We start from the raw sequence: 15,471 nt of genomic DNA on the forward strand, positions 1-15,471 counted from the left end.
CAGTCACACTCCGTGGTCTGTCCTCTGTGAAATTGAGGTTATCCAAAACTACTTCCCAAATCCTGCCTCTAACCCACCCTGACCTACTTGCCAATCTACACATACCGTCAGTTCCACACAGCCTCAATTTTAAACAGAAGAAATTCTGCAGATGCTGGGAATCCAGAGCATCACACGTGAAATTCTGCCCCCTTACCCTTGCTCTTCTCCTCTCCTGCCCATCAGATCCTTTCCTGTTTTCTATACGGCACTATCCTCTCCTATTGTATTCCTTCTCAGCCTTTTGCATCTTCCACCTATCCTCTCTCCCAGCTTCTCACTTCATCCCCAGCCCACCTGGTCTCGCCCATCACCTGTCAGCTCAAGCAACACACATCAAAGTTGCTGGTGAACGCAGCAGGCCAGGCAGTATCTCTAGGAAGAGGTACAGTCGACGTTTCGGGCCAAGACCCTTCGTCAGGACGAACTGAAGGAAGAGTGAGTAAGAGGTTTGAAAGTGGGAGGGGGAGGGGGAGATCCAAAATGATAGGAGAAGACAGGAGGAGGAGGGATGGAGCCAAGAGCTGGACAGGTGATTGGCAAAAGGGGATATGAGAGGATCATGGGACAGGAGGCCCAGGAAGAAGGAAAAGGGGGGGGGGGGGGGGAAGCCCGGAGGATGGGCAAGGGGTATAGTCAGAGGGACAGAGGGAGAAAAAGGACAGAGAGAGAAAGAATGTGTGTATATATAAATAAATAATGGATGGGGTACGAGGGGGAGGTGGGGCATTAGTGGAAGTTAGAGAAGTCAATGTTCATGCCATCAGGTTGGAGGCTACCCAGACGGAATATAAGGTGTTGTTGCTCCAACCTGAGTGTGGCTTCATCTTTACAGTAGAGGAGGCCGTGGATAGACATGTCAGAATGGGAATGGGATGTGGAATTAAAATGTGTGGCCACTGGGAGATCCTGCTTTCTCTGGCAGACAGAGCATAGGTGTTCAGCAAAACGATCTCCCAATCTGCGTCGGGTCTCGCCAATATATAGAAGGCCACATCGGGAGCACCGGACGCAGTATATCACCCCAGTCGACTCACAGGTGAAGTGTGTCGGCTCAAAAACAGTTTTAATATCACCAGCATATGTCATGAGACTTGTTGACTTGCTCTCCTTCCCCTCCCTCCCCCCACCTCCTTATTCTGGCTTCTGGGAAAAACTTCTCTTTACTGAACTTACTGGGAATTGACTTGTCTGCATGGCTGCTTCTGTTTTACACTACACAGCACAGACATATTAAGAAAAAAGGTGCTGGGAGAACTTAGCGGGTGAAGCAGAACTTACAGTGGTAAGAAATTGTTGTCCCTGCATCAATCCTGATGCTGCTCGACCGACTGAGCTCCACCAGCAGACTGTTGCTCCAGATCCAGCATCTATGGTCTTGTGCGAAGTACTGCATGTGAAAGTGGAAATGAGAGCAAAGACAGACTGATCAAGCTCTGAAACAGCTGGCTGCCATTTAATTCATGCTTAGCCATGTTCCAATTAACAATTTTCAATTAGAGACAGGAGTACACCAGTCCAGAACCAGGCCCTTCAGCCCATCACAGATATTTCCAATACCGGGACAGTCCAGGGCCAAAGGGCACAACCTCAAAATAGAAGGATATCCCTTTAGAACAGAGATGAGGAGGAGTTTCTTAAGCCAGTGGTGGTGAATCTGGGCAATTCTTTGCTGTGGAAACAAGTCAGTACATTTAAAGTGGAGTCCATCATCAAAGACCTCCAGCATCCAAGCCATGCTCTCCTCTCTCTGCTGCCATCAGGAAGGTGCCAGAGAAGCCTCAAGATGCACAGCATCAGAATCAGGAACAGTTATTACCCCTCAACCATCAGCCTCCTGAACCAGAGGGGATAACGTCACTTGCCCCTTCGCTGTTCCCACAACCAAGGGCTCCTTTCTCTCACGTTCCTGATATTTATTCCTTATTTATTTATTATTATTTGTCTTTCTTTCTGTAGTTGCACATTTTGCTGTCTTTTCCACACTGGCTGCTTATCCATCCTGTTGGGTGCGGTCTTTCATTGAATCTACTGTGTTTCTTGAGTTTACTGTGAATGCCCTCAAGAAAAGGAATGTCAGGCTTCAGGTTTGATAATAAATTTAGAATATGATCAGCGAGGGCATCAAAGGTCAGTGGGAGAAGACAGGAGGGTTGAGAGGGATAATAAATCAACCATGATGGTATGGCGCAGCAGACTCGATGGGCTGAATGGCCTGATTCTGTTCCCATGTCATGCGGTGTTACCTAGTTCATGCTGACCGGATCTTCTGCCCACTCCCATCTATCTGCACCCAGTCCATATCCCTCCAATCTACGTATTTATCCAAACATCTCTTAAATGTTACAATTGACATTCATTGCTCATTTATTTATTATTATTTCTTCTTTTTGTATCTGCACAGTTTGTCTTCTGCACTCTGGTGGAGCGCCCCAATGGGGCAGTCTTTCATTGATTCTGTTATGGTTATTACTCTATAGATTTACTGAGAATGCCCACAAGAAATGAATCTGAGGGTTACATATGGTGACATATATGTACTTTGATAATGAAATTCACTTTGAACCTGCATTTCCCACTTCAGCTAACTGCACCACCCTGAGTGGCGGTTTCCTCTCAGATTCGCCTTAATTGCTGTTCGTGCCTCTGCATTGTGAAAGTCTCCCAGAACCAGTTAATGGCCACCACACAAGTTATTACAATGATGCCACCACAAAGTTCGAAGAGGAAGATTGCCAGCTGTCTTACAAACGGATACCCCCTCTCTTGAGCCAGCAAGAGGAGGAAATAGTCACTACAGAACAATGATTTGCCCAATTATCTCCCTCCGCCCATGCTCTCCCGTCTTCTTCTTCCCCACCCTTCAGCCTCCCGATAACCTCTTCTCCCAGCCACACTTCCACTCTTGTCCGTCACCATGCAGGACATGCCCTTGTCTAATTCCTACCATCAGAGAGGAGGTACAGGAACCTGAAGGCTCACACTCAATGATTTAGGAACAGCTTCTTCCTCTCCACCTTCAGATTTCCTAATGCACCGTGGAGACTGCCCCAACATTCCTTCATTTGCACTAGTTTTATAACTTAAAGAATTTTACATCTTTGCACTGTACTGCTCCCTCAAAACCAACAAATTTCACGTTATGTCATTAATATTTCTGATTCTATCAGTCAACACCCTTCATCTCATCCTTCTCCACTGCTACACTCAGCTCTTCTATCACTCTCATTCTCTGCCTCCGCACTTCCCAGCTCTACTTACTACCCTGCTCCCACTATCACTCTCCTCCCTCCTCTCCCCTCCTTCCATACTCCCTTCCCTTTCTCCTGATCTTCCAGCTTCACTCCCACTGCTCTTCCCCCATCCCCCCTTTCCATTTCTCCCTTCCTAATCTCCTCCCTCACCATCTCTCTTTCCTCCTCCCACACTCTCACCTCCCTTTCTCCTGTCCCTCCAGCTTCACTCCTATCCCCATTCCCCCCTTTCCCCATTACCTCCCTTTCCCATCCCATCCTTCTTTACCATCCCCTTCCCTCTCCCTACTCCTCCCTTCCCACTACCCTTTCCCCATCACCACCCTACCCCTTCTCCTCCCTTCCCTCATCCCATCTCTCTTCATCATCTTCTTCCCTACCCATTCCCACACTCTCCCTTCCCTTTCTCCTGTCCCTCCAGCTTCACTTGCATCCTCTCTTCCCCATTCCCCCCTTTCGCCATCACCTCCCTCCCCCTCTCCTCCCTTCCCTCATCCCATCCCTCTTCATCATCCTCTTCCTTCCCTCCCTCCCCCTTCCCTACCCACTCCAGGAGGCATGGGATCCAAGGGGACATTGCTTTGTGGATCCAGAACCCACTTGCCCACAGAAGGAAAGACTGGTTGTAGTCGGGTCATATTCTGCATGGAGGTCAGTGAACAGTGCCTCAGGGATCTGCTCTGGGACCCTTACTCTTCGTGCTTTTTATAAATGACCTCGATGAGGAAGTGGAGGGATGGGTTAGTAAATTTGCTGATGACACAAAGGTTGGGGGTGTCAGAGGTTATAACGGAACAGAGATAGGGTGCAAAACTGGGCTGAGAGGTGGCAGATGGAGTTCAACCCAGATAAGTGTGAAGTGGTTCATTTTGGTAGGTCAAATATAATGGCAGAATATAGTATTAATGGTAAGACTCTTGGCAGTGTGGAGGATCAGGGGGATCAGGAGGATCAGTGTCCAAGTCCATAGGACACTCGAAGCTGCTGCACAGGTTGACTGTGTAGTTGAGCCAGTGCATTGGCCTTCATCAACCATGGGATTGAGTTTAAGAGCTGAGAGGTAATGTTACAGCTATATAGGACCCTGGTCAGACCCCACTTGGAGTACTGTGCTCAATTCTGGTCACCTCACTGCAGGAAGGATGTGGATACTACAGAAAGGGTGCAGAGGAGACTTACAAGGATGTTGCCTGGATTGGGGAGCATGCCTTATGAGAATAGGTTGAGTGAACTTGGCCTTTTCTCCTTGGAGCAACGGAGAATGAGAAGTGACCTGATAGAGGAGTATAAGATGATTAGAAGATTGGTCATGTGGATAGTCAGAAGCTTTTTCCCAGGGCTCAAATGGCTATCATGGGAAGGGCACAGTTTTAAGGTGCTTGGAAGCAGGTATAGAGGAGATGTCAGGGGTAAGTTTTTTTTTTATATACACAGAGTGGAATGGGCTGCTGGTGATGGTGGTGGAGGCAGATACGATAGGGTCTTTTAAGAGACTCCTGGATAGGTACATGGAGCTTAGAAAAATAGAGGGCTATGGGTAACCCTAGGTAATTTCTAAAGTAAGTTCATGTTCGGCATAGCATTGTGGGCCGAAGGGCCTGTATTGTGCTGTAGGTTTTCTATGAAACCTGTGTGGTCATGGGGAAAGCATACAAACTCCTTACAGGCAGTAGCGGGAATTGACCCCAGTCGTCTGTACTGTAAAGCGTTGTGTTAACCACTACACTATCGTGCGGCCAGTGGGCACCTCCTTATTTTTAAACAGTGACTCTTGGTACTAGAATCTCTCACCAAAGAAAATATTTTCCTCACGTCCATCTTGTCAAACTGCTTTTTAGGAGCTTACAGTAAGTCACTTAGATAACATTTTGAGATTTGAGATTAGCTTTATCGCATGTACATCTGAAAAGAAGAATGTGTCATTTGTGTCCGTGATCAACACAGTCCGATGCTGTGCTTGGAGCAGACCACAAGTGTCGCCATGCTTCCGGCACCAACATAGCATGCCCACAACTCACTAACTCTAACTGGTACATCTTTGGAAAGTGGCAGGAACACCTGGAGGAAATCCACAGTCACGGCGAGAACGTACAAATTCCTTGCAGACAGCAGCAGAAATCGAACGCCAATCTTACAGCTGGCTTGGGAAGGAGTTACACTGCTCTGCCACTCTACCCAGGATGCACTTTTTTCAGAAGGATAACTATTATTTCTCATGTTCATAATATTGCCTATGAGTGGCAGGGTGGATACCACAGGAGGTGTAAGGCACTCCTTCCCTCTGCTTGCCTGCAGGTCACCCTTGGGCAAGGTGTAGCACTTGTTTAGTCCCCGATCAGGGTCACTTGAAGCCATGGGAGCAGGTGGAGGATAGTCGTATGAGCAACTGGTACGTATCACATCCTGGTTATGTGACCACTGATACCAGGCAGACAATCTCTGAAGAGTATTGATAATAGCGGGGGTCACCCGTCTTGTAAAGACACTGCCCAGAAGAAGGCAATGGCAAACCATTTCTGTAGAAATATTTTCCAAGAGCAATCATGGTCAGAAGAGCATGAGCGACCCATCATGTGACTTGGCACGTAATGAATGTTGCTTATTTCCTGAGCCACACTCCACTCAGCACGTCTGCTTCTGGAAGCTGATTTTCTATCCTTGATTCTTCCAGCCTGGTTGTCTCTCACTTGGACCTTCATCTGCACTGCATTTCATCCAGCCTGCTCACCTCTTAAATTGCACTGTCTCCAGCTCTACATTACAGGAAGAATGTGGTGGCTTTGGACAGGACGCATAAGAGGTCTTAGAGGAGATGTGCTGGCATTGGAGAGGGTCCAGAGGAGGTTCACAAGGATGATTTTAGGAATGAAAGGGTTATCATATGAGGGATGTTTGATGGGTCTGGGTCTGTACTCACCGGAGTTTAGAAGGATGAGGGGAGAATCTCACTGAAACCTTTCGAATATTGAAAGGCCTAGACAGAGTAGATCTGGAAAGGATGTTTCCTACGGTGGGAGAGTCTAGGACAAGATGACACAGCCTCAGGATTGAGGGGGCGTCCATTGAGGGGAGAGATGCGGAGAAATTTCTTTAGTTAGAGGGTGGTGAATTTGTGAAGTTTGTTGCCACGTGCAGCTGTGGAGGCCAGGTCATTGGGTGTATTTAAGGCAGCGATTAATAGGTTCTTGATTGGACATGGCATCAAAGGTTACAGGGAGAATGGGGTTGAGGAGAAGAAAAAAGATCAGCCATGGTTGAACGGCAGAGCAGACTTGATGAGCCTAATGGCCTAATTCTACTCCTGTGTCTTATGGTCTTATCATCAACCATAAGACCTAGAAGGAGAATAGGCCACTTGGACCATCAAGTCTGCGCTGCCATTCCATCATGGCTGACTTACTATCCTTCTCAACCCCCTTCTCCTGCTTTCTTCCCAAAACCTTTGATAGCCTTGAGGTTCACCTTGATAGTGCCTGGGTTAGAGAGTATTAGTGATATGAAGAGTGTGATGATTTGGAGTATTGAAGGCTGGGGGGTGCAAACTGATAGAACACGGAACAGTACAGCACAGGGACAGGCCCTTTGGCTGAAAATGTTGTGCTGAACCAATTAAACTGGTAATCAAATGGCCAACTAAACTCATGTCCTCTCCCTTCACAGTATCCATAAGCTTCCATTTTCCTCACATTCCTGTGCTGATCTGAACATCCCTGATGTATCTGCCTCACCACCCCAGAGAGCACATTCTAACCACCCACCACCCTCCGTAAAAACTTGCCCTCACATCTCCTTTGAAATTACCCCCTTTTGCCTTAAGTGCAGGAAGTTGAATTCAGTGGCATATATAGGGCAGATAGTCGGAGACAGAAGAGATCCTGCAGATGCTGGCAATCCAGAACAACTCACTCAAGATGCTGGAGGAACTCAGCAGGTCGGGCAGCCTCGATGGAAGGGAATAAACAACTGACATTTCAAGCCGTCATTTCCATAGATGCTGCCTGACCTGTTGATTTCCTCCAGCATTCGGTGTGTGTTGCTCTAGGTCAGGGGTTCCCAACTTTTCTTTTATGCCATGGACCCCTACCATTCTCGAGGGGTCTGTGGACACCAGGTTAGAACCCCTGCTCTCGATACTCTTGTCTTTTACTCAGGACAGAAAGGCCAAATAACAGGGAACATAGCTTTAAGATGAAAGGGAGAATGTTTAGAGGACTGCTATGAGACAAGATTTTTGTTTTGACACAGGAACATATTACCTGAAGAGCAGAGCCATGGGAAGTGGTGTCTTGCCAACATTTAAGGGGCGTTTAGAGAGGCAGAAAATGGAGGGATGTTGACACGTGCAGTTTAAAATGGTATTATTGTATTGTTAGTGTGGACCAAATGTCTGGTCCTGCACTTCTCCCACATTTGTTTCCACGCATTGTGGAAACTCTTCCTTCCCTTTTGTCTGTCACCTGGCCCAGTTCAATAACCCTGAGATCTCCACCTTCCCCAACATGGTTTCCCCTAGTTCAACTATTCCGTGATGGCCGTGCATGCCAACTACATGGAATATATAAAGAATACCCTTCCCGAATCACTCCCTCTCGGAAATCCTTCTGCATGATAATATGGATGATCATGGTCATTGCACTCACCGTTCTGTCCTGTAGCGGGAGCCACCTGGGGAGTAGCCTCTGCTGTTGAATTGACAATGCTGTAAATAGGGTCACTTTCAAGCTGCAAATCTGTCAAAGGCACAAAGATATCAGACGGGGATTTTAATGGAGAAACTGTCCAGCCCCATTCCTGTCCTGTAGTAATCGGGTGTGGGGTGAATCCTGGAGTAATGACTGCAAAAGTAGAGTTTTCCAGCGCTACCCTAGCCAAGCCCCTACGCGAGGTGTTATCATTGTTATATCTGCAGACAACATCTTCTGCAGATATTCTGCTTGTCACCTAAAACACTTGAAGACTTCTGCAGATGTACCGTGGAGGCAATTTTGACAGGCTGCATCACTCTCTGGGGTGTGGGGACTAATGCACAGGATCAAATGAAGCTACAGAAAGTTGTAAAATTAGTCAGCTCCATCTTGGGTACTAGCCTCCGTAGTATCCAAGACATCTTTAAGGAGCTGTGCCTCAGAAAGTCGTCGTCCATTATTAAGGACCCCCATCACCCAGGACAAGTCCTCTTCGCACTGTTGCCATTGTGAAGGAGGTACAGAAGCCTGAGACACACACTCAGTAACAGCTTCTTCCACTCTGCCATCTGATTCCTGGAAGGACATTGATCCTATGAACAATACCTCACCTTTTTTTGTATTATTTCTGTTTTTGCACTGTTTTTAATATAGCTATATATTAATATAGTTTTATATATATATAGACTTACTGCAATCGCTATACCTGTTTTCTATATTATCATGTATCACACTGTATGGCTGCTGTTAAGTTAACAAATTTCACGGCATATGCTGGTGATAATGAACCTGATTCTGATTCTAATTCTACTCCCATCGGAGATGAAGGAAGATTCAGGTCAGGAAGTGCATCCCTTGCAATCAATAGCAACCAATTCACCTCATTCACGACCTCTACAAACTTCCAAGTATTCTTTGTAACTCATGCTCTCAGTATTATTTATATTTGCACACGTTGTCTCCATTTGCACACTGGTTGTTTGTCAGACTACATGTAATTTTTCTGTAAAATTCTGTTGCATTTCTTAATGCCCCCACCACCCAGGACATGCTCTCTTCTCGCTGCTGCCAACAGTAAGAAAGTATAGGAGCATCACGACCCACACCACTGGGCTCAGGTAGAGTTACTACCCCTGAAACTGGGGATAACTTCACTCAACTTCATTTGCCCCATCATTAAACTGTTCCCACAACCTATGGACTCACTTTCAAGGACTCTTCATCTCATGTTCTCCATACTTATTGCTTATTTATTTATTATTATTATTTATGTTTGTAATTGCACAGTTTGTTGTCTTCTGCACACTGGTTGAATGCCAAGTTGGACAGTCTTTAATTCGGTTATGGTCATTATTCTATAGACTTATTGAGTACGGGCACAAGAAAATTAATCTCAGGGCTATATATGTACTTCCATAATGAATTTAATAATTTACTTTGAACTTTGATTCCACTGATTTCATAACCTATAAACTCACTTTCAATGATGCTACAGCTCTTATCCTCAATATTATTTATTTATTTATTTATTTATTTTTCTATTTGCACAGTTTGTTTTCTTTTGGTGTAATGGTTGTTGGTCTTTGTGTGTCGTTTTTCATTGATCTTATCGATTCTATTGTTTCTCACTGTGATGGCCCAAAATAAATTTACTTTGAACTTTGAATTTTTTCCCCAATAAATGCCTGTGAGAAAATGTCATGGGAGTATATGGTTATATATATGTACTGTGATAATAAATTAACTTTGAACTTGCAGGAAAACAATTGAAAGTTTGGCATGCTCTTTCTGATCCAGAAGGTACCAACTCTACACTTGTGTTAGACAATAGACAATAGGTGCAGGAGTAGGCCATTTGGCCCTTCGAGCCAGCACCGCCATTCACTGTGATCATGGCTGATCATCCACAATCAGTATCCAGTTCCTGCCTTATCCCCATATCCTTTGATTCCGCTATCTTTAAGAGCTCTATCCATCTCTTTCTTGAAAGCATCCAGAGACTTGGCCTCCACAGCCTTCTGGGGCACAGCATTCCATACATCCACCACTCTCTGGGTGAAAAAGTTTTTCCTCAACTCCGTTCTAAATGGCCTACCCCTAATTCTTAAACTGTGGCCTCTGGTTCTGGACTCACCCATCAGCAGGAACATGCTTCCTGCCTCCAGCATGTCCAATCCCTTAATAATCTTATATGTTTCAATAAGATCCCCTCTCAGCCTTCTAAATTCCAGAGTATACAAGCCCAGTCGCTCCAATCTTTCGATATATGACAGTCCCGCCACCCCGGGAATTAACCTTGTGAACCTACACTGCACTCCCTCAATAACAAGAATGTCATTCCTCAAATTTGGAGACCAAAACTGCATACAGTACTCCAGGTGTGGTCTCACCAGGGCCCTGTACAGCTGCAGAAGGACCTCTTTGCTCTTATACTCAATTCCCCTTGTTATGAAGGCCAGCATGCCATTAGCTTTCTTCACTGCCTGCTGTACTTGCATACTTGCTTTCAGTGACTGATGTACAAGAACACCTAGATCTCGTTGTACTTCCCCTTTTCTTAACTTGACTCCATTTAGGTAATAACCCGCCTTCCTGTTCTTACCACCAAAGTGGATAACCTCACATTTATCCACATTAAACTGCATCTGCCATGCATCTGCCCACTCACCCAGCCTGTCCAAGTCACCCTGCATTCTCATAACATCCTCCTCACATTTCACACTGCCACCCAGCTTTGTGTCATCGGCAAATTTGCTCATGTTACTTTTAATTCCCTCATCTAAATCATTAATATATATTGTAAACAGCTACGGTCCCAGCATCGAACCCTGCGGTACCCCACTGGTCACCACCTGCCATTCCCAAAGGGACCTGTTAATCGCTACTCTTTGTTTTCTGTCAGCCAGCCAATTTTCAATCCATGTCAGTACTCTGCGCCTAATACCATTGCCCTAATTTTGCCCACTAATCTCATATGTGGGACTTTATCAAAGGCTTTCTGAAAGTCCAGGTACACTACCTCCACTGGCTCTCCCTTGTCCATTTTCATAGTTACATCCTCATAAAATTCCATAAGATTAGTCAAGCACGATTCCCCTTCGTAAATCCATGCTGACTCGGACCAATCCTGTTACTACTATCCAGATGTGTCGTAATTTCATCCTTTATAATTGACTCCAGCAACATCCCCACCACTGACGTCAGGCTAACCGGTCTATAATTCCCGGTTTTCTCTCTTTCTCCCTTCCTGAAGAGAGGGACAATATTAGCCACCCTCCAATCCACAGAAACTGATCCTGAATCTACAGAACATTGGAAAATGATTACCAATGCGTCCACGATCTCTAAAGCCACCTCCTTAAGTATCCTGGGATGCAGACCGTCAGGTCCTGGGGACTTATCAGCCTTCAGACACAACACCATTTCCTGCCTAATATAAATTTCCTTCAGTTCATCCATTACCCTAGGTCCTTTGGCCACTATTATATCTGGGAGATTGTTTGTGTCTTCCCTAGTGAAGACAGATCCAAAGTACCTGTTCAACTCGTCTGCCATTTCCTTGTTCCCCATAATAAATTCATCCGTTTCTGTCTTCAAGGGCCCAATTTTGGTCTTAACTACTTTTTTTCTTTTCACATACCTAAAGAAACTCTTACTATCCTCCTTTGTATTCTTGGCTAGTTTACCTTTGTACCTCATTTTTTCTCCACGTATTGCCTTTTTAGTTACCTTCTGTTGCTCTTAGTTTCGCAATCCTCCGGCTTCCCACTCGTCTGTTGCTACGTTGAGATTGTGCTGTGGTGGCCAAGAAGAGGACAAGAAGCAACATAAAAGTAAGAAGGTGTAACTTAGTGTCCTTAAATTTTCAGCAGGTCAGGAAGCATCTACGGAGAGGAATAAACAGGCAACACTTTGGCCTGAGACCCTTTGTCAGGACTCCTGACCTGCTGAGTTTCTCCAGCATTTGTGTGTGCTACTCTGGATTTCCAGTATCTGCAGAATCTCGTGTGTCTTTATATAGCACTTTGATGAGTAGCATTCATTCATCACGTGTTGTGTTGTATGACATGGTTTTTCCATGACCATGATTGTTCTGAGCAAATTTTTTCTACAGAAGCCATTGTTTTCTTCTGGGGAGTGTCTTTACAGGATGGGTGACCACAGCCATTATCAATCCTCTTCAGAGGTTGTCTGCCTGGCGTCAGTGATCCCGTAACCAAGATTTGTGATAAGTACTACTTATTTATTTTTCTTTTTCTTATTGTAACTTTTCTGTGTAATATACTGTCCTGCTGCCACAAAAACAATTTCATGATGTACTGTTTGACAATAAGACCAAAAGACCGTAAGGCACAGGAGCAGAATTTAGCCATAAGGCCCATCGAGTCTGCTCAATCATTCAATCATGGGTGACCCTTTTTTTTAATCTCCTCCTCAACCCCACTTCCCGACCTTCTCCCCATAACCAATCAAGAACCTATCAATCTCTGCCTTAAACACACCCAGCGACCTGGCCTCCACAGCAGCACGTGGCAACAAATTCCACAGATTCACCACCCTCTGGCTGAAAAAATTTCTCCACATCTCTGTTTTGAAAGGGCACCCCTCCACCCTGAGGCTGTCCCTCTTGTCCTGGACTCTCCCACCATGGGAAACATCCTTTCCACATCTACTCTGTCTGGGCCTTTCAATATTCGAAAGGTTTCAATGAGATCCCCCCTCATCCTTCTGAATTCCAGCAAGTACAGACCCAGAGGCATCAAACGTTTCTTATATGATAACCCTTTCATCCCTGGAATCATCCTTGTGAACCTCCTCTAGACCGTCTCCAATGCCAGCACATCTTTTCTAAGACGAGGGGCCCAAAACTGTTCACAATACTCAAGGTGGGGCCTCACCAGAGCCTTATAAAGCCTCAGCATCACATCCCTGCTCTTGTAGTGTAGACCTTGATTATAAACCTGTCATTGACTATAAACCTGATTCTGACTCACAGACTGGTTTATGAGATATTGAGTAGGCCAGGCCTTCAAGGCTTTTACTTAAGAGGGGTACAGCACGGTAACAGACCCCATGCCGCCCAGTTACACCAATGTGACCAATTAACCCACCAACCCGCACGGATTGTGGGAGGAAACTGCAGCACTTGGAGGAAACCCACATGGTCATGGGGAGAACATGAAACTCCTTTCAGACCGGGATGTTAATGCTGTAATAGCATTAAACTACCGTGCCACCCCACAAACACACAACCTGCATAGATATTTAGTGGGTGTGATAGGATAGGGGAAGGAAGTCTGGAGCCAGAGAAGGCACCAGGCCAGCTCAGTCAGCCCTGCGTTTCAGGAATGTCCTCAATGTGAAGAGGGAGCTTCGGCAAGTTCCTCCCCACCGCCCCCCCACCCCCAACCCTGCCCCATTACCTGGCTCTGCAGTTCATGATTTCACACCACTCGCTACACCAGAATCAACACAGCATCCGTGCTGACGGGAACCTGTCAAAGACACAGAGGCGAAGAGCATTTCTGTGGAGGTTTTCAGTACCGGGTGTGTATCGCTTGTGTTTTTCTGTTTGTCAGCTGAGGATGAGTCCTCTTTCCGGCACCCAAACTGGGCCCGGTTGTTCTGCTGCTGAAGTGTGGGTGGAGCACGAGCCTCAGACAACCCCAATGGACTCCTAAATCTCCCCACCCTCTAATTCTTCTCTTTGAAATGTTCCAAATTTAACCCTCCATCACTGCTGGCAATTCACTCCCGAGTTCCGGAATTCCCTCTTTAAACCTCTCCCACTCTCTCTCTGCAAAGATACTTCCACCCTTTGCCCTATCTATCCTAAAATCCGCTCCGATGTTGAATGTGAGTCAGCTATAGATCCTGTCAGGACCCTGGGGATGTTTTGCTGTGTTACAAATGCCACATTTTTTAATATTATATTTTAAATTTAGAGATACGACATGGTAACAGACCCTTCCGAGCCCAGTTGCACCCATGTGAACAATTAACCTACTAACCTGTATGCAGGAGGAAATCAGAGCCCCTTGAGGAAACCCATGCGGTCATGGGGAGAGTGAACAGACAGTGGTGGGAAGTGAACCCGGGTCGCTGGCACTGTAAAGGGTTGTGCTAACCGCTACACTACCGTGTGTGCAATGCAGGTGTTTGTTGTTGATGGTGTTACACAAGGACAGAAAGGTCACTTTAGAGGAACAAGGTGCCCAGAGGGGTTTGAGCGAGTGCTGAGTCTGAGAAAGATCCATGGGTGTGGGTTCTTGAGTGAAAAGAGTGCAGGAGTTCTGGTAAGGGAGCAGATCCCAGCAGATCGGATGTGACTGAACACATTGATGAAGGTAGAGCAGTAGATGGAGTGTATGTGGATTTCAGTAAGGCATTTGATAAGGGACTCCATGCAAGGCTTACTGAGAAAGTAAGGAGGCATGGGATCCAAGGGGACATTACTTTGTGGATCCAGAATTGGCTTCCCCACAGAAGGCAAAGAGTGGTTATAGACAGCTCATATTCTGCATGAAGGTTGGTGACCAGTGGTGTGCCTCAGGGAACTGTTCTGGGACCCTTACTCCTTGTGATTTTTATAAATGACCTGGATGAGAAAGTGGAGGGATGGGTTAGTAAATTTGCTGATGACACAAAGGTTGGAGCTGTTGTGGATAGTGTGGAGGGCTGTCAGAGGTTACAACGGGACATTGATAGGACGCAAAACTGGGCTGAGAAGTGGCAGATGGAGTTCAACCCAGATAAATGTGAAGTGGTTCATTTGGGTAGGTCAAATATGATGGCAGAATATAGTATTAATAGTAAGACTCTTGGCAGTGTGGAGGATCAGAGGGATTTTGGGGTCCGAATCCATAGAACGCTCAAAGCAGCTGCGCTGGTTGTCTCTGTGGTTAAGAAGGCATATGGTGTATTGGCCTTCATCAATCGTGGAATTGAATTTAGGAGCCAAAAGTTGCAGCTATACAGGACCCTGGTCAGACCCCACTTGGAGTACTGTGCTCAGTTCTGGTCGCCTCACTACAGGAAGGATGTGCATACCACAGAAAGGGTGCAGAGGAGATTTACAAGGATGTTGCCTGGATTGGGGAGCATGACTTATGAGAATAGGTTGAGTGAACTTGTCCTTTTCTCCTTGGAGCGACGGAGGATGAGAGGTGACCAGATAGAGGTGTATAAGATGATGAGAGGCATTGATTGTGTGGATAGACAGAGGCTTTTTCCAGGGCTGAAATGGTTGCCACAAGAGGGCACAGGTTTAAGGTGCTGGGGAGTAGGTACAGAGGAGATGTCAGGGGTAAGTTTCTTTACGCAGAGAGCGGTGAGTGTGTGGAATGGGCTGCCGGCACCGGTAGTAGAGGCGGGTACGATAGGGTATTTTAAGAGACTTTTGGATAGGTACATGGAGCTTAGTGAAATAGAAGGGCTATAGGTAAGCCTAGTAATTTCTAAGGTAGGGACATGTTCGGCACAATTTTGAGCCG

At 46.0% G+C, this 15,471-nt stretch overlaps 1 protein-coding gene across 6 annotated transcripts in view; it reads right to left on the bottom strand.

The window, feature by feature from the left end:
* The window catches only part of slc5a6a (solute carrier family 5 member 6a), a 79,848-nt gene that overhangs the window by 49,604 nt on the left and 14,773 nt on the right, over window positions 1-15,471 (bottom strand). For 5 of the 6 annotated variants that reach the window (XM_072257565.1, XM_072257564.1, XM_072257569.1 and 2 more), the window contains 4 exons: window positions 13,402-13,473; window positions 11,708-11,773; window positions 7,934-8,023; window positions 1,321-1,429 (listed from right to left, as the gene is read on the bottom strand). The gene's annotated coding sequence lies outside the window, so the exon portion shown is untranslated. The remainder of the gene's footprint in view (window positions 1-1,320; window positions 1,430-7,933; window positions 8,024-11,707; window positions 11,774-13,401; window positions 13,474-15,471) is intronic. The other variant, XM_072257566.1, reaches the window with a different exon arrangement.

Source organism: Mobula birostris, chromosome 5, assembly GCF_030028105.1.
Source record: "Mobula birostris isolate sMobBir1 chromosome 5, sMobBir1.hap1, whole genome shotgun sequence".
NCBI lineage: Eukaryota > Metazoa > Chordata > Chondrichthyes > Myliobatiformes > Myliobatidae > Mobula > Mobula birostris.